The sequence below is a fragment of the Sorex fumeus genome, unplaced genomic scaffold, assembly GCF_029834395.1.
Source record: "Sorex fumeus unplaced genomic scaffold, SorFum_2.1 ptg000044l, whole genome shotgun sequence".
Classification (NCBI taxonomy): domain Eukaryota; kingdom Metazoa; phylum Chordata; class Mammalia; order Eulipotyphla; family Soricidae; genus Sorex; species Sorex fumeus.
Window position 1 is genome coordinate 58,328,416 of NW_026606101.1, and position 21,677 is coordinate 58,350,092.

A 21,677-nucleotide genomic window follows, 5' to 3' on the forward strand; every position below is an offset into this window, starting at 1 on the left:
TTTTAATGGATCCCCGTGAGGTACAGCTACAGACCTTGACACTTTTGTGGTTACGTTTCCGTCATATAATGATCGACTACCCATCCCTCCACCAGTATCCCTTCTCCACCAGCAATGATACCAGTGTGCCTCCTGCACCCACACTCTATCCACCCCCCAACCTGCCAACGCTTCTGTGGCAGGGCATTTCATTGTGCTCTCTCCCCTTTGGGCATTGTGATTTGCAAGAGAGGTATTAAGTGGCCATCATGTTTGGTCTATAGTCTATTTTCAGCACACATTATCCATTCTGAGAAGCCCCTCCAAGCACCCTTTACTTGGTGGTCCCTTCTCTATCCTGGCTGCTTTTTCCCCCAGCATGTGAAGCTGACTTCCAAAGCATGGAGCAATCCTGCCAGTGTTTATCTCTACTATTCTTGGGTGTTACTCTCCCATTCTGTTCCTTTGGTCTGCAGCTCTGCCTTTGTCCCAGTACCATGTTGTTTTAATTATTACTGCTTTGTAGTAGAATATGAGGTTGAGGAAGGTGTTGCCTCACATCTTCTTTTTCCCAGGAATTGCTTTAGCTATTCATAAGGGTTTATTGTTCCATACGAATTTCAAGAGTATTGGCTCCATTTCTTTGAAGAATGTCATTGATATCCTTATAGGGATCACATTGAATCTGTATAATTCTTTGGGGAGTACTGTCATTTTGACAGTGTTAATTCTCCCAATCCATGAGCAGAGGATATGTTTTAATTAACTCGTGTCCTCTTTTATTTCGTGAAGTAACGTTTTGTAGTTTTCTTTGTACAGGTCCTTTAGCTCCTTAGTTAAGCTGATTCTGAGGGACTTGATTTTCCGCGGCATGATTTTGAATCGGATTGCTTTTCTCATACCACTTTCCTCTGTCTCATTCTTTGCACATGGGAAAGCCATGGACCTTTGGGCATTGATTTTATAGCTTGCAGCTTGACTTTACAAGTCTATTGTTTCTAGGAGCTTCGCTGTAGAGGCTTTAGGGTTGTCTACATTTAGAATCATATGATCTGCAAATAGTGAGAAATTGATTTCTTTCTTTCCTATCTGGAAACCCTTAATATCTTTTTCTTGCCCAACCGCTATTGCAAGTATTTCCAGTTCTATATTGAACAGAAGTGGTGAGAGTGGACATCCTTGTCTTGCCCCTGATCTTAGAGGGAAGGCGCCTAGTTTTTCTCCATTGAGGATAATGCTTGCCATAGGTTTGTGGTAGATGGCTTTGATGATATTGAAGAAAAGTAAAGTAAAGTAAAGGCCCTCCCCGTTGATCATCGATTTGCTCGAGCGGGCCCAGTAACGTCTCCATTGGAGACTTTGTTGTTACTGTGTCTGGCATATCGAATACGTCATGGGGAGCTTGCCAGGCTCTACAGTGCGGCCGAGTTACTCTTGGTAGCTTGCCGGGCTCTCCGAGAGGGGCGGAGGAATCGAACTCGGGTCGGCCACGTTGGCTGCATGCAAGGCAAACGCCCTCCCGCTGTGGCGAAAGTTTTCATCATGAAAGGGAGCTGGATCTTGTGAAATGTTTTGTCTGCATCTATTGATATGATCATATGGTTTTTATTTTTTCTTTGGTTGATATGATGCATTATGTTGATTGATTATGGAAAGTTAAGCCACCCTTGTATTTCCCAGAAGAATCCCACTTGGTCCTGTTGTATGATCTTTTTGATGCGATGTTGGATACTATTTGCTAGTATTTTGTTGAGGACCTTTGCGTTCGTGTTCATCAGGGAAATTGGCTTGTAGTTTTCTTTTTTAGTGGTATCTTTGTGTACTTTTGTAATTAAGGATATATGAGCCTCATAGAAACTGTTTGGGAAAGTTTCTTCTTCATTTTGAGAAGAAAAGTTTGAGAAGAACTGGCAACAGTTCCTCTTGAAATGTTTGGAAGAATTTGCTAGTGAATCCATCTAGACCTGGGCTTTTGTTTTGGGGAAGAATTTTGATTACAGTTTCAATTTCCTTGACAGGGGTAGGTTTATTCAGGTGATCCAAATCTTCTTGGTTCAATTTTGGGAAATTATAGAAATCAAGGAGTAGATTCATTTCTTCTAGGATCTCTTTTGTCACGGATTACAGACTTTCAAAGTAGTCTCTGAGGATTTTTTGAATTTCGTCAGTTTCTGTGGTGGTGTCTCCTTTTTCATTTCTGATTCAGTTTATTTGGGTTTTCTCTCTCTTTTGTTGTGAGTCTTGCTAGTGGTTTATCAATTTTGTTTATTTCTCAAAGAACCAGCTCTTGTTTTCATTGGTCTTTCAAAAATTGGTTTTTGGATTTCCATGTCGTTTATTTCTGCTCTAAGTTTTGTTATTTCTTTCCTTCTGCCTGGTTTGGGCTACATTTGTTGGTCCTTTTCTCAGATCTAGACCTGTGAAATCAAGTTTATTTTTTTTATGTGGGCCCTTCCTTCCTTCCTGAAAAATGCTTGCAGAGCTATAAATTGTCCCCTTAACATGGTGTTAGCTGTGTCTAATAGGTTCAGGTAAATCATGTCTTCATTCTCATTTGTTTCCAGGTTATCTTTTGATTTCATCCCTTCTGACACACTCTCTGTTCAACATTCAGTTTTTTAATTTAGGTGTTTGATTTGTTTCTTGAGTCTGTGCGTGATTAAGATCTTTTTTCAGTGCATGGTGGTCTGAAAAGGTAGTTGATATGATATCTATCTTCCTGCTCCTATTGACGAATGTTTCGTGTCCCAGCACGTGATCTATTTTGGAAGAAGTTCTGTGAGCACTGGAAAAAAATGTGCATTCCTTCCTTTGGGGATGTAAAGCCAATGTGCAAGGCAAACCCCCTACCTGCTGTGCTATTGTTCCAGCCCATTCATTGAGTTATTTCACGATATCCCAGCATTGTTTTAGGGCTTAGATGGTCTCCTCCCATAGGTGTGCTGTTAATCTAAGGGGTGCTCCTTTGTGTGTGATTTCCAGTGCCACTTGTTTTTTTCCTGCTTTTCCAGGGATTTTCCACAACAGGCCATCCTGTGCTCTGAAGGAAATTTCACCATGTATTTGAGTTGTATGGGGGTTCCTCCTTGCAGATCTGTTTCCAAAATATAGTTGTTGGTGCCATCTGAGGTCCCTTTTTGATTGGAAACACATAGTAGGATTTTAAGTACCCCAAATTCTTAATGTTTCCTTGGTTGGGAGAATTCCAAAAATTATGCCCTGGTGCTGATATAGGCATGATAGGGAAGGCCCACACTCAAGGAAAAGGCAAAAGCCAACCTTGCAGAAAACAGGAAAAGCAGGAACTAAGGCCTGATAAGACCTTGAGAAGCAAGGGACCCTTTGGAGATTGGACCCCTTCCCATGGAGTAAATTCCTTTAATACCCTATTTTAATGATTCAGCCCAAAGATAACCACCACCACTCCCAAGCTCCCTGGGAACCTCCTTAGCAATGGACTTTTACCTATGTGGTGGTACGTTGGGAAACCTTATAAAAGCCCCATGTGGCGGTACATTGGAGAAACACTATAAAAGCCACAATGAAAAAAGGAAGGGCCCGCATATATGCCTGAGAAGGCTATGTGCTGTTTGTGCCCACGTGATCATGCACATGTGTCAGCTGCATCTCCACTCTTGAGATATGTACTTTCATGCTTTCATGTCTAATGCTAGGATGTGTGGTGGGGCTCTCTCTGCCCTTGGAGAAGCCCGCATTCTCTGTTGAGTGTCTCTCTTTCTTTCTCTCTCTGTCTCTCACTCTCTCTCCCCCTACCCTAACACCTTAAAAACCCTCCAAAGAAATCTAGTTAGCTATACTTGCTTGTCTACTCATGAAATTCCTTTCAGCAAGTGAGACAGGAACCCAGTTACCCTGGATCCTGGGTGGCAGAGGCGAATTAGGAGAAAGTGACCATCTTCTCCTCCCCACTTCACATGAACCACCCATGGGACACACCAACATCAGTGCCAGCAAAAACATGAAGACCATAGGGCTACCTCCTTCAGAGAAGCCAATGTATAAGGAGCTAAGTGTCTTGTGTATTGTCCCGTGTGTCTATAAAGAGCAACACAGAAATCATCCCTAGAGGCAGAGACATGCCTGGCAGCATCCCTAAAGAACTATCATCCTCAGAGACACACGGACTGTCCCTGTACTGGCAGCAGGATGCTGTTGAGACACTCTCCACTGCATCGTGGTGCAGTAACAGGACCCACCATGGGGATGGAAGCAGGGTGAGTCACGAGGAGGTGAAGATCATACACCAGGGTCCTCCTCCCAGGAGAAACTCCTAAGAAAGAGTTGCTCATATCCTCATTTCCCTGCTCTCCCAGGAGGCATCATTTCCCATCTCTCAGCTCGAGGTGCCCTCGGGTTACAGTGGCCTCCAGGTCAAGGTCCCTCTCCCACACACAGTGCGACTGAGTGGCTCAGTACTGAAACTAGAGCCAGTCCCTTGGGCTGAGATCACTTCTCAAGGGAGCCTTTCCACTGAGCAGGGGGACCCCGTGTTTCCATGGAGAAAGCCTCCCCAACACCTCTCGGGCAGCACACCACCAACACCTGCAGGTGGTCGGTCTATTTCTGTTTCTGGGCTTCATCGAGATTAGGCCACATTTTTGGGGGGAAGCATCTGTACCCTGGTTTCTCTTTTTGCAATGGCCCTACAATGTGAATGACAGGATTTGGCCAAGGTCCAGTTTCAGGAAGCGTGAGATTGCTCCAACCTTCCCCAGGCAAGTGTGGAGGCTCATACTTCTACTTTCAAAAGTTGCTGAAAGAGATGGCAGGGCCAGCTCTAGGCGCTGCATCTTCCCCTGTCTCTCCCTTAGCACAAGCTCCATTCACTGGTCCCCTCGTCCTCTTTCCCACCACAAAATGTCCCAGGAAGCCACCATAGTCATCCCTAATCACCACTGGGTTGATTTATTCGCTATCTCTGCTGGCCAAAGTGCAACAGAAAAGTTGGCGGAAGGCCTTTAGGAAACGGTTTTCCTTCGGAAGAGGATCGGGATGGGGAGGGTGAATCGAGCTCTTCTGCGCAGCCTCAGGGGCAGTTGTTGCGGGCACCCCGTGACCCGTTGAGCTCTCGCTCGCCCCTCCCAGCAGGAGTCTGGGGGGCTCCCTGCAGAATCCCCAGCGCAGGCTTTTCTTTGGGGGTTGCTTCTCGGCAGACGGTCCCACTCAAGCTCCTCACATTGAGGCTTCTGATCATCAGCGGGCTTCGCGCCAGGGCAGACCTTGGCTTAACAGTGTCCAGGGGCCGAGGACCAGCCGGGGTGTCTTGGATTGCGGCCGCTGAGCTCATCTCATCTCCGAGGCGGGAAGAGGGGCCAAGACGGCTGCGGCTTGGGCAGAGACAGTGGCAGGGACACGGGTGGGGATGAAGGAAGGGGGTCTCAGGGAAAGAAAGAGGCAGGCCGGCCAAGAGGGAGCATGAGTGGGCCGTGGTCTGGGCCAGTAACTTGACTGCCAGATTATTGAAGTGTTAGGAAGACTGAGGGGCAATTCGTTGGAGGTGTCTATAACGGTTGCACGGCGGCATACCAAGGCCTGGCCACGAGTGGACCCCGAGCAGGGCAGATCGTTCTGCAGAACGAAAATAGCGTGTTCGCTCCTTGTCGGGCCCCCAAAGATTTGCTCACCAGTGAGCAGTTCAGAGTCTTGTGGCTGACGAAGGCTGCTCCAGCCGAGCTCAGGGCTGCTGAAGGCTATGTCTTGCAGGCTAGATTTCGCACAAAATTCATGAGTCATTCGGGTGTAGACCCCACAGAGCATGTGTGGATTGTGATGGTGAAGTGTGCAGTGCAAGAGGTTCGGCCGCCATCCACACAGCGAGATGCAGGTGCAGGAGAGCAGGCCAGACTCCAAAAAGTTAGCAATAAATGTATCGCACCAATTGGTTCTAAACAAAGACTAAAAAAGCAAATGACTGCACTCTGACCATAATAAATTATGAGGGGCAGGTGAATGTGTTAGTGCCTTGAGCCAGTGCTGGGACCTCTCGGCCGCAGACAACAGAGCCCCCTGCACACAACATGCTGGCTGAAATAAGTGCCAGGCCCAGGGCAGAATGGGGGCACTCAGAGCCATGTTGAGCCTTTGGAGAAATGTCCAGTAAGAAACAGGCACCAGATGTTTGATTGGGTGTTGGAAAATGGAATTGGGAGTGAGGGGTGAGAGGGGCCTCAGAGGGACACAGGGGCCTTGAGGGAAATGGTTGGGAGGTGAGCAGAGCCATGGGAAGTGGTGGGAGAAGAACAGAAATGGCTGTGCAGTTAGGGAGTAGGCAAGAGGGAGGAGGGGTGTTGATGGTGTTGTGAGAGAAAGCACAGAGACAGCGGGTCTAGGGAGCCATGATGACACACTCATCACATCCGTGATTATATGCCAAGGGTCCTGAGAAGGAAAGGCATCAGCCCAGGGGAGATAAAGACTTTGATTCATAATGTACATATTTATTATATGCCTTTCTATATTGTTAACAGGTACCCTTCAGATCTTAAAATAATTTTATAATTTTCAGTGAACACTTTTGTGTCCATTGAATGCAAATTATAATATTATAGGAGTTTTCCTAGTTTTGAGGGATCCCAGTTATAATGGGAGCTTCAGGGACCCTTAACAGAGTTTGGGGGAGTGGGAGATTGTCAGGGATTTGATTCATGCAAGGAACATGCAAGGCATCGACGTGATCCCTCTAAGCCATTTCAAAGGCACAAAGAAACTATTATAGCGAAGTAATGGCACCACATACCTCTGGTCCGTTGTGTTGTTTCTGCTCTTTAGTGACATTTGTACATATGAGCTTGTATCACTAAGTACATGGCTGTCAGTATTATGAACACTATTTTATTTGGCAGAAGAGTAAGAATAATAAAAATAAAGTGTTGGGGGATTAGGTCACAGGACCAGAGCAATTACCTTGCGTGCACCTAGTCCTGTCTTTAGTTGGTCCAACCCTACTTTGCAAAATAAAGAGTCTGGGAGTCTGCTGCTTTCCTCTCCTTCCACCTGCCTTCAAACGCCCCATCCTCCTTAGAGCACCTGCCAAATGGAGCTCTTGCCTTTGCTTGGGGCCATTGTGCAGCACAAAGCCAAGGAAACCCTTCCTCCCCTTTCCCACCAGAGTGTCCCAGTAAGCCACCATTACCATCAGAGGTAAAAATGAGTTCATTTATTCAGTATCCCTTCTTGGTGAAACACAACAGAAAATTTATCCCAAGGCTTTTAAAAATCTCTTTTTCATCATCACAAGTTCGGGTGGGAAGGTGGGAAGGTAAATTGAACTTTTTTTCACAGCCTCTTGGGCAGTTGTTCCCAGTGCTCCCGGACACTTTGAGCCATCTCACTCAGCCCATCCCAGGAGGAGATTGTGATCTCTGCAGAATCCCCAGTGCAAGCATTACTGTGTGCGCTATGTTTCGGCAGAGGATAAGACTCAAGCTCCTAAAGTAGAGGCCTCTGATCTTCAGCGATCTTCTGAGCCCGGGAAGTCCTATCCTTAACAGTGTGCAGAGGTCGAGGACCAGCCGGTGTGTCCTAGATTGCTGCCACTGCATTGGTCTCATCTCCGTGGTGGGCAGAGGGTCCAGACGGCTGCAACTCGGGCAGAGAAGGCAGCAGGAACACGGGTGGGGATGAAGGGGTCTCAGGGAATGACAGAGGCAGTGCAAAAGGAAGCAGGAGTGGGACATGTTCTAGAACTTAAAGGTGACTACAGAGAATTGAGGTAATAGTGAAAATTAAGAGGAAATTCGTCTATGATGCCTATAAAGTTTGGCCGGCCGCAAACTGAAGCCTGGTCACAAGTGAACCCTTAGCAGGGTACTTGGTTCTGCATAGTGTGTTTAGTCTGCGTTGTGACCCCAAAGTTTTGGTCACCACTCAGCAGCTCAGAGCCTTGTGGCTGAGGAAGGCCGCTCTAGCCGAGTGCACAGAGGCAGAACATGGAAGCTATCTCCCATGAATTCTTCGTAATAAAATACAATGTCAGGCCAGTGTAATTAATGGGAGTCAGTGCTATGACCTCTTGGCCTCAGCCATCAGGGCTCTTTGTGCTCAAACTGCCTGCTCACATTAGTGCCAGGCCCGGGGCACGATGAGGGCACTCTGTGCCCATATGAGCTATTGGAAAATCGTACAAGAAGAAACAGGCACCAGATGTTTGACTGGGTGTTGGAATATGGAAATGGGGGTGAGGGGCAAGAGAGGCCTCAGAGGGACACTGGGGCCTTGAGGGAAATGGGTGGGAGGTGAGCAGAGCCTGGGAGGTGCTGGGCGAAGAACAGAAATGGCTGTGCAGTTAGGGAGTAGGCAAGAGGGAGGAGGGGTGTTGAGGGTGTTGTTAGAGAAAGCACAGAGACAGGGGTTCTATGGAGCCATGATGACACTCTCATCGCATCTGTGATTATACACCAAGGGTCCTAAGATGCAAAATCATCAGCCCAGGGGAGATAAAGACTGATTCATAATGTACATATTGATTATATACTTTTATATATTGTTAGCAGGTACCCTTCAGTTTTTAAAATAATTTTATAATTTTCAGTGAACAGTTTTGTTTTATGTCTAGGACAAATTAAAATATTATAGTGGTTTTCCTAGTTTTGATGGATCCCAGTTATGATGGGAGCTTCTGGGGACCCGTAGCAAAGTTTGAGGGAGTGAGAAGATTGTCAGGGATTTGATTCAGAGCCTAGCACATACCTCTTGCCCATTGCGTTCTTTCTGCCCTTTAGTCCCATTCATACATATAAGTGTGTGTGCTGCTCTTGCCCTCTGAACTATCACATGTGTTGCCTGCATTTTCCTCCTTGAGATGTGTATTTTCATGCTTCCGTGTCTAATACTAGGATGTGTAGAGGGGCTCTCTCTGCCCTTGTGAAGCCTGCATTCTTTCTTGAGTGCGTCTCTCTCTCTCACTCTCTCTCTCTCTCTCTCTCACTCACTCTCACTCTCACTCTCCACCCCTCCACATCCTCCACAATCCTCCAAATAAAATCTATTTCACTTCACTGCCTGTCTACTCCTGAAATACAGTGAGACAGGAGCCCATTGACCTGGGTCCTGGGTGGCAGATGCGGGTGGGAGAAAGAGAACAACTTCCCCGTCCCACACTTCACATGAGCCACCCGTGGGGCCTACAGAATTCAGTGCCAACCAAAACATGAGACCTTAGGGCCACCTCGTTCACAGAAGCCAATGAATAATCAGGTAAGGGTCCTGTGTATTTTGTATTCTATAAAGAGAAACCAAGAAATTATCCTCAGAGGGGGAGACATGCCTGGTTGCTTCCCTGCAGAACCCAAATCCTCAAAGACACATGGTCTGTCCATGCACCGGCAACAGGATGATGCGTGGGACACTCTCCACAGCATCCTGGTGCAGTACCTGGACCCACTGTGGGGAGTGGAGCAGGGGGAGTCAGGAGGAGGAGAAGCTCCTGCGCCGGGGTCGTCCTCAGAGGAGAAACTCCTATGGCAACTATTGCTCACATCCCCATTGCCCTGCTCTCTCAGGAGGCCTGGCTTCCTTTCTCTCATATCTAGGTGACCCAGGTCATCATGGACTCCAGGCCAGTGCTCCTCTTCCACAGTGCTGCTGAGTGTCTCAGCACGAAAACTTTGGCCAGTCCCAAGGGTTGAGGTCACTTCTCAATGAGGCCTTTCCACAAGTGGACACCGTGTTTCCGTGGAGAAGGCCTCACAATCACCTCTCAGGCTGCTCAGATTCCCCACATGCAGGTGGACGGTCTATTTCTCTTACTGAAATTAAACTTGGCCAAGTCACACTTTTGGCGGGAAGCCTCTGTACCCTGATTCTCTCTTCACGGTCCTAGAACGTGAATGCGAGTGGGTCGTCCACACTCCATTTTCTGAAGTCTGACATTGCTCCGACCCTCCCCAGGGAAGTGGGGGAGGCGCATCCTTCTATTTTCCAAAATAACCCTTGCTGCACGGGCTGCAAGACCAAGTCGTGGGGCTGCATCATCCCTGGTCTCTCTCGGAGCCCAAGCTCCGAGTCCCTGGCCCCCTCGTCCCCCTTCCCACCACAGAATGTCCCGGTCTGCCACCATAGTCGTTGGACAAAAACTTTTATTGGTGAGTCATGCTTTCTGAGCAGCAGAACATTTTCCATAGGCATTTTGGGAAACGAATTGACCTCGAGAGTGATTCGCATTTGGGCAGAGTAAACCGGAACCTCTTGCTGCGTCTGAAGCGCAGCACCTCCCAGCAGCCCCCGACTCGGCCAGCCTTGTGGCCCGGGCACTCCCACAGCAACTCTCTAGAGTCCCCAGCAGGACCCTGCAGGAGGCTGAACCTCAGGTTCTTTAAAATGCTGCGGGGCTGCTGTTCCTGGCGCTTGGCGCCCCGAGATGCCCTGCGCCACCCGTCCGCGGACTCTGGGCCCTGTGCCCACCCCCCAGCAGCTCCACAACGCCGGCCGCGGCTTCCAGGCTCTGGAGCCTCCTCGAGCTCCTCGATTCTGTCCATCTCCTCTTCCCAACGGTGCTGGCGAGCCCGGGGAGTCTTTCCCCTGACGGTGTCCAGGGACCGAGAACCCGCCGGGGCGCCCTCGGTGGCCACGGCGGCGCTGGCCGGATCGTCCTCATCGTTGAGAGCCACCAGGGAATCCAGGGTCTCAAATCTCCCCAACCGACAGGCCCCAGATGTTTGAGCCCCCCGTGGTGAATGGTCATGGGAGGGCAGGGCCAGAGGCGCCTGAGGGGAACGAGGCGGCCTCGAGAGAAATGGGGGGCAGGCGAGCAGGTTCCAGCAAGACACTATCAGAGGGCAGAGCAAAGGCGGTGGAGTCAGGAAGCGGGTGAGAGGGAGGAGGGGTGGAGAGGGGGGGCAGGGGGTGGTGGGAGAAAAGGCCCAGAGACAGGAGGTGGCATCGTGGCGCCCATGATGGTAGGGCCAGACACGCGGCGGGGAAAGCGATCAGGCCGGGGCAGGTTGCGAACGTCGCCCATGATGGTAGGGCCAGACACGCGGCGGGGAAAGTGATCAGGCCAGGGCAGGTTGCCAACGTCAGGTCTTGCGGCGGCTCCTCCCCAGCAGGCCAAGATGGTGGTTTTGGGATTTGGTGTCCCCTTCCGGCCCATGGCAATCTGGTGTCTGCAGAGGACACAGAGCACGGGGATCAATCCAGGAGAAACCCTAGCCGCCCTTCTGGCTGGCAGGGCGAGGGGGACCCCGTGCAGTTACTCCTCCCTAGGCTTCTCGTCCTATCACAGTAGACAGGGTCACCCCATTTCCAGGGCTCCCCCACCCCTGTCCACGGGCTCTATCACCAGGACTCTGGAATTGGATCGGGAAGATGGAAAGAGGAATCACCTCGTCGCCAAGATAGTCTTGACGATTTCTTGCCCCGTCTGGCTGTCGCATGTCAGTATGGTCCCTAGAGAAGCAAGAGGGGCTCGTGTCAGGGGAGCAGCAGAGGAGCTGCTTCTCCAGCGCTCCCAGAGGCATCGGGCAGCTCTGTCCCAAGAGTCACAAAGAACCTCCCGCACCACTCAGCACCCCTCAGCACTCAGAGGTGCCTACTTTCGGGAGAAAGGTCTCTCTTTGGAGAGCTCCTTACCTCTCCTTATCTGGCGTCGCCGAAGGCGCCTAGCTCTCCTTCCAGGCTGTGAGGAAAAGAAAGAGTGAGCTTGTGGGTTCTCTCCTTTCAATCACCAAAAAACTCAGTCAATCTGAGAGCACAACAGAATGTTGTGAATCATTTCTTCCCTGAATCATTTACAAGAATACTACATCATTTCAGTCTTTTCAGGCTGGCCCACACTGGTGGCGACTTCACAGAAGTGAACTGAAGTGAACAAATTCAGTCTTAGACACAGGCCTGCCACAAAATACTTCAGGAGCTCGCCCTGTGTGCTTACCTGATGTAAGTTCAGCTGGTCAAATGCATAGCGGCTGAGGAGGTAGAAAAAGAGAGTTAAGATAGTGAACAGGAACAGGAGCAAATCAACGTAAATTAAGTTATATTTAGGCGGGTCCCCACATGGAGGACCAAAGGAATAAGGTAAAGACATTTCCTACAGAATTCCATAGGAAACTGAAACCCTGAGTAAAAAGGGCCTGTATATAGTCCCACTTCCATTATGAAGCAGTGACATGTCATAAAGGGTCAGAAGGTGGGGTTGGTAACCATAGCCATGACATACACAGACCAAACCCACTCGGGGAACCCTGAGGTCCCTTTCCCCTCCCTGCTCTTGTTCCTTGAGCCATGTCAACTTGTTTTCTCTGAGATCCCCTGAGCCCTCGTGATGCTTTGATGGCTCGCAGGATGTCCCCCATACCCTGTCATGGAACTCTGATAGAGTCCCTGACTTTAGGGCCGATGTGACCCTTTGGATCCTACTTGTGCTCACATCCTCCTTTCCTATACACCTTCATGGCATCACGTGTGAAGAAGGCCTAGTCTTTCCTTTGGTTGGCATGTGGATGGGCAAAGGCCATTTTTTAAAAAAATTTTTATTAGTGAGACACCATGAGGTATAGTTGTAGACTTACAAATTTTTGTGCTTGGGTTTCAATTATACAATGATCAAATACCATCCCTCCACCAGTGCCCATTTCCCACCACCACAGATCCCAGTATCCCCCCCACCCCCCATCTCCCCCATCCCACTCTGCCTCTGTGGCAGGGCATTCCCTTTTGTTCTCTCTCTCTCTTATTGGGTATTGTGGTTTGTAAAAGAGGCAATGGGTGACAATCATGTTTGGTCTATAGTCTACTTTCAGCATGCTTCTTCCATCCTGGGAGGATCCTCTCAACACCCTTTATTTGGTGCTCCCTTCTCTATCTGAGCTGCCTTTTCCCCTAGCATGTGTGGCTGGCCTCCAAGCCATGGAGTAAAATTCCTGCTACTAATTTCGTCCATTCTGGGTGTTAGTCTCCTATTTTGTTAATTTATGTTCCCCACATGAATGCAATCTTTCTATGTCTATCCCTTTCTTCTGAGTTATTTCACTTAACATGTAGTACCACTTGTATGTTAATTTCATGACTTTGTCTTTTCTAACAGCTACATAGTACTTCAATGTGTAAATGTACCAAAGTTTCTTTAACCAGTCGTCTGTTCTCGGGCACTCAGGTTTTTTTCAGATTCTGGCTATTGTAAAGAGTGCTGCAAAGAACAAACAAGCGCAGATGTCACTTCGACTATAGCTTTTTGATTCTCTGGGATATATTCCCAGGAGTGGTATTGCTGGGTCAAATGGGAGCTCAATTTCTAATTTTTTGAGAATCGTCCATACTGTTTTCCAAAAGGGCTGAACCAGTCGGCAATTCCCACCAGCAGTGAAGGAGGGTCCCTTTCTCGCCATATCTGTACCAGCACCAGTTGCTTTTGTTCTTATGGATGTGGGCCAGTCTCTGGTGTGAAATGATATCTCATTGTTGATTTGATCTGCATCTTCCTGATGATTAATGATGTAGAGCATTTTCTCATGTCCCTTTTAGCCATTCGGATTTCTTCTTTGAGAAAGTTTCTATTCATCACCCCATTTTTTGATGGGGTTGGATGTTTTCTTCTCGTGGAGTTCAACCAGTACTTTGTATATCCTTGATATCAACCCCTTGTCAGATGTGTATTTGGCGAATATCCTTTCCCATTCTGTAGACTGTCCTTGTATTTTGGTCACTGTTTCTTTGGAGGTGCAGAAGCTTCTTAGTTTAAGATCGTCCCATTTTTCTATCTCCGTTTTCACTTGCTTGGCCAGTGGCGTGACATGTTTGAAGATACCATTAGCTTCAATGTCATGGAGGGTTTTGCCAACTTTTTCTTCAATGTACCTTATGGATTCCAGTCTGATGTTGGGTCTTTAATCCACTTTGATCTTACTTTTGTACATGGCGTTAGGCAGAGATCTGAGCCCACTTTTTTGCATGTAGCCATCCAGTTTTGCCAGCACAATTTGTTAAAGAGGCTTTCCTTGCTCCACTTCACTTTTCATGCCCCCTTATCAAAGATTAGATGGCCGTATGCTTGGTAGGAGGTGTCAGTATATTCAACCCTGTTCCATTGGTCTACAGCTCTGCCTTTGTTCCAGTACCATGCTGTTTTAATTATTACTGCTTTGTAGTAGAGTTTGAAGTTAGGGAGATTGATTCCTCCCATTTTCTTTTTCCCAAGAATTGCTTTAGCTATTCATGGGGGCTTATTGTTCCATATATATATATATATATATTTATATATATATATATCAGTAGTGATTGCTCCATTTCTTTGAAGAATGTTATGGGTATCCTAACAGGGATTGCGTTGAATTTGTACAGTGCTTTGGGAGGTATTGCCATTTTGACAATGTTCATTCTCCCAATCCATAAACAGGGGATATTTTTCCATTTCCTCGTGTCCTCTTTTATTTCCTGAAGTAGCGTTTTGTAGTTTTCTTTGTACAGGTTCTTTACTTCCTTAGTTAAGCTGGTTCCTAGGTACTCGATTTTCTGGGGCACAATTGTGAACGGGATTGTTTTTTTCATGTCACTTTCTACTCTTTCACTATTTGCATATAGGAAAGCCATGGACTTTTGGGTATTGATTTTATAGCCTGCAACTTAACTTTACAAGTCTATTGTTTCTAGGAGTTTCTTGGTAGAGGTTTTAGGGTTCTCTAATTATAGTATCATATCATCTGCGAATAGTGAGAGCTTGATTTCTTCCTTTCCTACCTGGATGCCCTTAATATTTTTTTCTTGCCTAATCGCTATTGAATGTACTTCCAGTACTATCTGGAACAGCAGTGGAGAGAGTGGACATCCTTGTCTCGTCCCTGATCTTAGAGGGAAGGACCTCAGTTTTTTACCATTGAGGATGATGCTGGCTGTAGGCTTGTGGTAGATGGCTTTAACTGTATTGAGGAAAGTCCCCTCTATTCCCATTTTGGCGAGGCTTTTCATCATAAACGGTTGCTGGGTCTTGTCAAAGCTTTCTCTGCATCTATTGATAGGATCATATGATTTTTATCTTTTCTTTTGTTAATATGATGGATTATGTTGATTGATTTCCAAGTGTTAAACCATCCTTGCATCCCTGGGATGGATCCTACTTGGTCATGGTATATGATCTTTTTGATGAGTAGTTGAATTCTATTTGCTAGCATTTTGTTGAGAATCATCGCATGCATGTTCATCAGGGATATTAGCCAGTAGTTTTCTTTTCTTGTGGTGTCTTTGTTTCCTTTTGGTATTAGAGAGATATGGGCTTCATAGAAACTGTCTGGGAGAGTTTCTGTTTTTTCAATTTCCTGGAAAAGCTTGAGAAGGACTGGCAGTAATATTCACTATTGAATGCATCTGGACCTGGGCTTTTGTTTTTGGGAAGAGCTTTGATTACAGTTCCAATTTGCTTGATGTTAATAGGTCTATTCAGATACTTTATATCTTCTTGATTCAGCTTTGGGAGATTATAGGAGTCCAGGAATTGATCTATTTCTTCTAGGCTCTCTTGTTTCATGGCATACAGACTTTCAAAGCAGCCTCTGATATTCTTTTGGATTTCTTTGGTTTCTGTTGTGATATCCCCCTTCTCATTTCTGATTTGGTTTATTAGGGTTCTCTCTCTTTCTCTGTTTCTTTGTGAGTGTTGCTAGTGGTTTATCTATCTTGTTTCTTTTCTCGAAGAAGCGGCTCTTGGTTTCATTGATCTTTCGGATTGTATCTTTGGTTTCCATGTCATTGATTTCTGCTCTAAGTTTTATTATCTCTTTCCTTCTGCCTGATTTAGGCTCTTTCTGTTGATCCTTTTCTAAGGTCTTGAGCAGTGAGGTCAAGTTGTTTCTGTGCATCCTTTCTACAGTCCAAAGACATGCTTGCAGAGCTATAAATTTTCCCCTTAATACGGCTTTCACTGCATCACATAGGTTCTGGTAGCTCGTGTCTTCATTCTCATTTGTTTCCAGGTATCTTCTGATTTCGTCCTTGACTTCGTTCCTGACCCACTCATTGTTCAGCATTGAGTTGTTTAATTTCCAGGTATTTGATTTGGTTCTCTGTGTCTGTGTGTGATTCAATTCTACCCTCAGTGCATGAAAAGATGGTTGATACTATTTCTATCTTCCTGATTATTTTAAGATGGTTGATACTATTTCTATCTTCCTGATGATTTAATCCCCACAGAGCATGTGTGGATTGTGATGGTGAAGTGTGCAGTGTAAGAGGTTCGGCCGCCATCTACACAGCGAGATGCAGGTGCAGGAGAGCAGGCCAGACTCCAAAAAGTTAGCAATAAATGTATCGCACCAATAGGTTCTCAACAAAGACTAAAAAAGCAAATGACTGCACTCTGACCATAATAAATTATGAGGGGCAGATGAATGTGTTAGTGCCTTGAGCCAGTGCTGGGACCTTTTGGCCGTAGACAACAGAGCCCCGTGCACACAACATGCTGGCTGAAATAAGTGCCAGGCCCAGGGCAGAATGGGGGCACTCAGAGCCAAGTTGAGCCTTTGGAGAAATGTCCAGTAAGAAACAGGCACCAGATGTTTGATTGGGTGTTGGAAAATGGAAATGGGAGTGAGGGGTGAGAGGGGCCTCAGAGGGACACAGGGGCCTTGAGGGAAATGGGTGGGAGGTGAGCAGAGCCATGGGAAGTGGTGGGAGAAGAACAGAAATGGCTGTGCAGTTAGGGAGTAGGCAAGAGGGAGGAGGGGTGTTGAGGGTGTTGTTAGAGAAAGCACAGAGACAGGGGTTCTATGGAGCCATGATGACACTCTCATCGCATCTGTGATTATACACCAAGGGTCTTAAGATGCAAAGTCATCAGCCCAGGAGAGATAAAGACTTTGATTCATAATGTACATATTTATTATATGCTTTTCTATACTGTTAACAGGTACCCTTCAGATCTTAAAATAATTTTATAATTTTCAGTGAACTCTTTTTTGTCCATTGAATGCAAATTAAAATATTATAGGAGTTTTCCTAGTTTTGAGGGATCCCAGTTATAATGGGAGCTTCAGGGATCCTTAACAGAGTTTGGGGGAGTGGGAGATTGTCAGGGATTTGATTCATTCAAGGCACATGCAAGGCATCGACTTGATACCTCTAAGCCATTTCAAAGGCACAAAGAAACTATTATAGCGAAGTAATGGCACCACATACCTCTGGTCCGTTGTGTTGTTTCTGCTCTTTAGTGACATTTGTACATATGAGCTTGTATCACTAAGTACATGGCTGTCAGTATTATGAACACTATTTTATTTGGCAGAAGAGTAAGAATAATAAAAATAAAGTGTTGGGGGATTAGGTCACAGGACCAGAGCAACTACCTTGCGGGCACCTAGTCCTGTCTTTAGTTGGTCCAACCCTACTTTGCAAAATAAAGAGTCTGGGAGTCTGCTGCTTTCCTCTCCTTCCACCTGCCTTCAAACGCCCCATCCTCCTTAGAGCACCTGCCAAATGGAGCTCTTGCCTTTGCTTGGGGCCATTGTGCAGCACAAAGCCAAGGAACCCCTTCCTCCCCTTTCCCACCAGAGTGTCCCAGTAAGCCACCATTACCATCAGAGGTAAAAATGAGTTCATTTATTCAGTATCCCTTCTTGGTGAAACACAACAGAAAATTTATCCCAAGGCTTTTAAAAATCTGTTTTCCATCATCAGAAGTTCGGGTGGGAAGGTGGGAAGGTAAATTGAACTTTTTTCACAGCCTCTTGGGCAGCTGTTCCCAGTGCTCCCCGACACTTTGAGCCATCTCACTCAGCCCATCCCAGGAGGAGATTGTGATCTCTGCAGAATCCCCAGTGCAAGCATTACTGTGTGTGCTGTGTTTCGGCAGAGGATAAGACTCAAGCTCCTAAAGTAGAGGCCTGTGATCTTCAGCGATTTTCTGAGCCGGGAAGTCCTTTCCTTAACAGTGTGCAGGGGTCGAGGACCAGCCGGTGTGTCCTAGATTGCTGCCACTGCATTGGTCTCATCTCCGTGGTGGGCAGAGGGTCCAGACGGCTGCAACTCGGGCAGAGAAGGCAGCAGGAACACAGGTGGGGATGAAGGGGTCTCAGGGAATGACAGAGGCAGTGCAAAAGGAAGCAGGAGTGGGACATGTTCTAGAACCTAAAGGTGACTACAGAGAATTGAGGTAATAGTGAAAATTAAGAGGAAATTCGTCTATGATGCCTATAAAGTTTGGCCGGCCGCAAACTGAAGCCTGGTCACAAGTGAACCCTTAGCAGGGTACTTGGTTCTGCATAGTGTGTTTAGTCTGCGTTGTGACCCCAAAGTTTTGGTCACCACTCAGCAGCTCAGAGCCTTGTGGCTGAGGAAGGCCGCTCTAGCCGAGTGCACAGAGGCAGAACATGGAAGCTATCTCCCATGAATTCTTCGTAATAAAATACAATGTCAGGCCAGTGTAATTAATGGGAGTCAGTGCTATGACCTCTTGGCCTCAGCCATCAGGGCTCTTTGTGCTCAAACTGCCTGCTCACATTAGTGCCAGGCCCGGGGCACGATGAGGGCACTCTATGCCCATATGAGCTATTGGAAAATCGTACAAGAAGAAACAGGCACCAGATGTTTGACTGGGTGTTGGAATATGGAAATGGGGGTGAGGGGCAAGAGAGGCCTCAGAGGGACACTGGGGCCTTGAGGGAAATGGGTGGGAGGTGAGCAGAGCCTGGGAGGTGCTGAGCGAAGAACAGAAATGGCTGTGCAGTTAGGGAGTAGGCAAGAGGGAGGAGGGGTGTTGAGGGTGTTGTTAGAGAAAGCACAGAGACAGGGGTTCTATGGAGCCATGATGACACTCTCATCGCATCTGTGATTATACACCAAGGGTCCTAAGATGCAAAGTCATCAGCCCAGGGGAGATAAAGACTTTGATTCATAATGTACATATTGATTATGTACTTTTATATATTGTTAGCAGGTATTTTTAAATAATTTTAAAATTCAGTTTTTAAAATAATTTTATAATTTTCAGTGAACAGTTTTGTTTTATGTCTAGGACTAATTAAAATATTATAGTGGTTTTCCTAGTTTTGATGGATCCCAGTTATGATGGGAGCTTCCGGGGACCCGTAGCAAAGTTTGAGGGAGTGAGAAGATTGTCAGGGATTTGATTCAGTGCCTAGCACATACCTCTTGCCCATTGCGTTCTTTCTGCCCTTTAGTCCCATTCATACATATAAGTCTGTGTGCTGCTCTTGCCCTCTGAACTATCCCATGTGTTGCCTGCATTTTCCTCCTTGAGATGTGTATTTTCATGCTTCCGGGTCTATATACTAGGATGTGTAGAGGGGCTCTCTCTGCCCTTGTGAAGCCTGCATTCCTTCTTGAGTGCGTCTCTCTCTCTCTCTATCTCTCTCTCTCTCTCACTCACTCACTCACTCTCACTCTCCACCCCTCCACATCCTCCACAATCCTCCAAATAAAATCTATTTCACTTCACTGCCTGTCTACTCCTGAAATTCAGTGAGACAGGAGCCCATTGACCTGGGTCCTGGGTGGCAGAGGCGGGTGGGAGAAAGAGAACAACTTCCCCATCCCACACTTCACATGAGCCACCCGTGGGGCCTACAGAATTCAGTGCCAACCAAAACATGAGACCTTAGGGCCACCTCGTTCACAGAAGCCAATGAATAATCAGGTAAGGGTCCTGTGTATTTTGTATTCTATAAAGAGAAACCAAGAAATTATCCTCAGAGGGGGAGACATGCCTGGTTGCTTCCCTGCAGAACCCAAATCCTCAAAGACACATGGTCTGTCCATGCACCGGCAACAGGATGATGCGTGGGACACTCTCCACAGCATCCTGGTGCAGTACCTGGACCCACTGTGGGGAGTGGAGCAGGGGGAGTCAGGAGGAGGAGAAGCTCCTGCGCCGGGGTCGTCCTCAGAGGAGAAACTCCTATGGCAACTATTGCTCACATCCCCATTGCCCTGCTCTCTCAGGAGGCCTGGCTTCCTTTCTCTCATATCTAGGTGACCCAGGTCATCATGGACTCCAGGCCAGTGCTCCTCTTCCACAGTGCTGCTGAGTGTCTCAGCACGAAAACTTTGGCCAGTCCCAAGGGTTGAGGTCACTTCTCAATGAGGCCTTTCCACAAGTGGACACCGTGTTTCCGTGGAGAAGGCCTCACAATCACCTCTCATGCTGCTCAGTTTCCGCACATGCAGGTGGACGGTCTATTTCTCTCACTGAAATTAAACTTGGCCTAGTCACACTTTTGGCGGGAAGCCTCTGTACCTGATTCTCTCTTCAATGACCCTAGAATGTGAATGCGAGGGGATTGTCCACACTCCATTTTCAGAAGTCTGACATTGCTCCGACCTTCCCCAGGGAAGTGGGGGAGGTGCATACTTCTCCTGTTCAAAGTTGTTGCAAGGGTTGGCAGGGCCATCTCTAGGTGCCATCATGCCCCGTCTCTACATTAAGCAAAGCTCCGAGTTACTGCCCCCTCATCCCCTTTCCCACCACAGAATGTCCCAGTAAGCCCCATAGAGGGATAAATGAGTTTATTTGGAATTGCTTCATGAAAACATAAAATTAAGCAGAAAGTCTTAAAATTCCAGTTTTTCCTTCCATTGGCAGAGGTTCGACTCAGTAAGTGTAAATCAAACTCTCTTTCTCAGCCTCATCTGTGGTTATTCCTGAAGCCCCCTGATGTGTTCAGCTGTCTTGCTGGGCACTTCCCAGGAGGAATCTGGGCTCTGTGCAGAATCCTCAGCAAAGGCATTTCATCGAGGGATGCTTCTGAGCAGATGGTCGCACTCAAGCTCCTCAAATAGAGGCTGCTGGTTTTCATTGAGGTTCTGAGCCCAGCTAGTCCTTTGCTTAACAGTGGCCAAGACCAAGGACCAGAACTTGTGCCCTGGGTTGCTTCCACTGCGCTGGTCTCATCTCTGTGGCTTGCAGAAGGGCCAGACATCTGCATCTCGAACATAGAAGTTTACAGGGCCATGGGTGGGTTTGAACGGATCTCAGGGAAAGACAGAGGCAGGCCAAGAGGAAGCATGCATGGGGACATGGACTGGGTCACGGATGTGGTGGCATGTTCATGGAAATCATAGTGGACATTAATGGGAAATTCGTCTGAGGCGCGTATCATGGTTGGCTGGGGGAAAACCAAAGCCTGGCCATGAATGGACACTGAGCAGGGCACTTGGTTCTGCATATTGTATTCTGGCCCCCAAAGTTTTGGTGACTACTGAGGCCCTCAGAGGCTTGTGGCTGAGGAAGGTTGCTGAAGCCCAGCACATGGCGGCAGAAGGCCCAGCCCCTTCCAGCTAGATTTGCAACAGAAATCCTCTGAGTCATTAGGGTGTAGACCCCACATGGTGACCTCTTGCCGCAGCCATCAGGGCCCTCTGTGCCCAACCTGCCTGCTGACGTTAGTGCCTGGCCCAGGACAGGATGCAGGCACTCAGTGCCAAGATGTGAGCTATTGTAGAAATGTTCAATAAGAAACAGGCACCAAATGTTTGAGCTGGTGCTGGAAAATGGAATGGGAGTGGGGCACGAGTAGGACTCAGAGGGACAAAGAGGCCTTGAGGGAAATGGGTTGGAGTTGAGCAGAACCATAGGAGGTGCTGGGAGCTGGCAAAAAGGCGGTGGAGTAGGGAGCAGGCCAGAGGGAGGATGGGAGGAACGGGTGGTGGGAGAGAAAGCACAGAGAGTGCGGGTCTCTGAAGATATGATGACAGTGTTGATAGACAGTGAGTTGGTAAGTTACTACAGTAAGCGACTT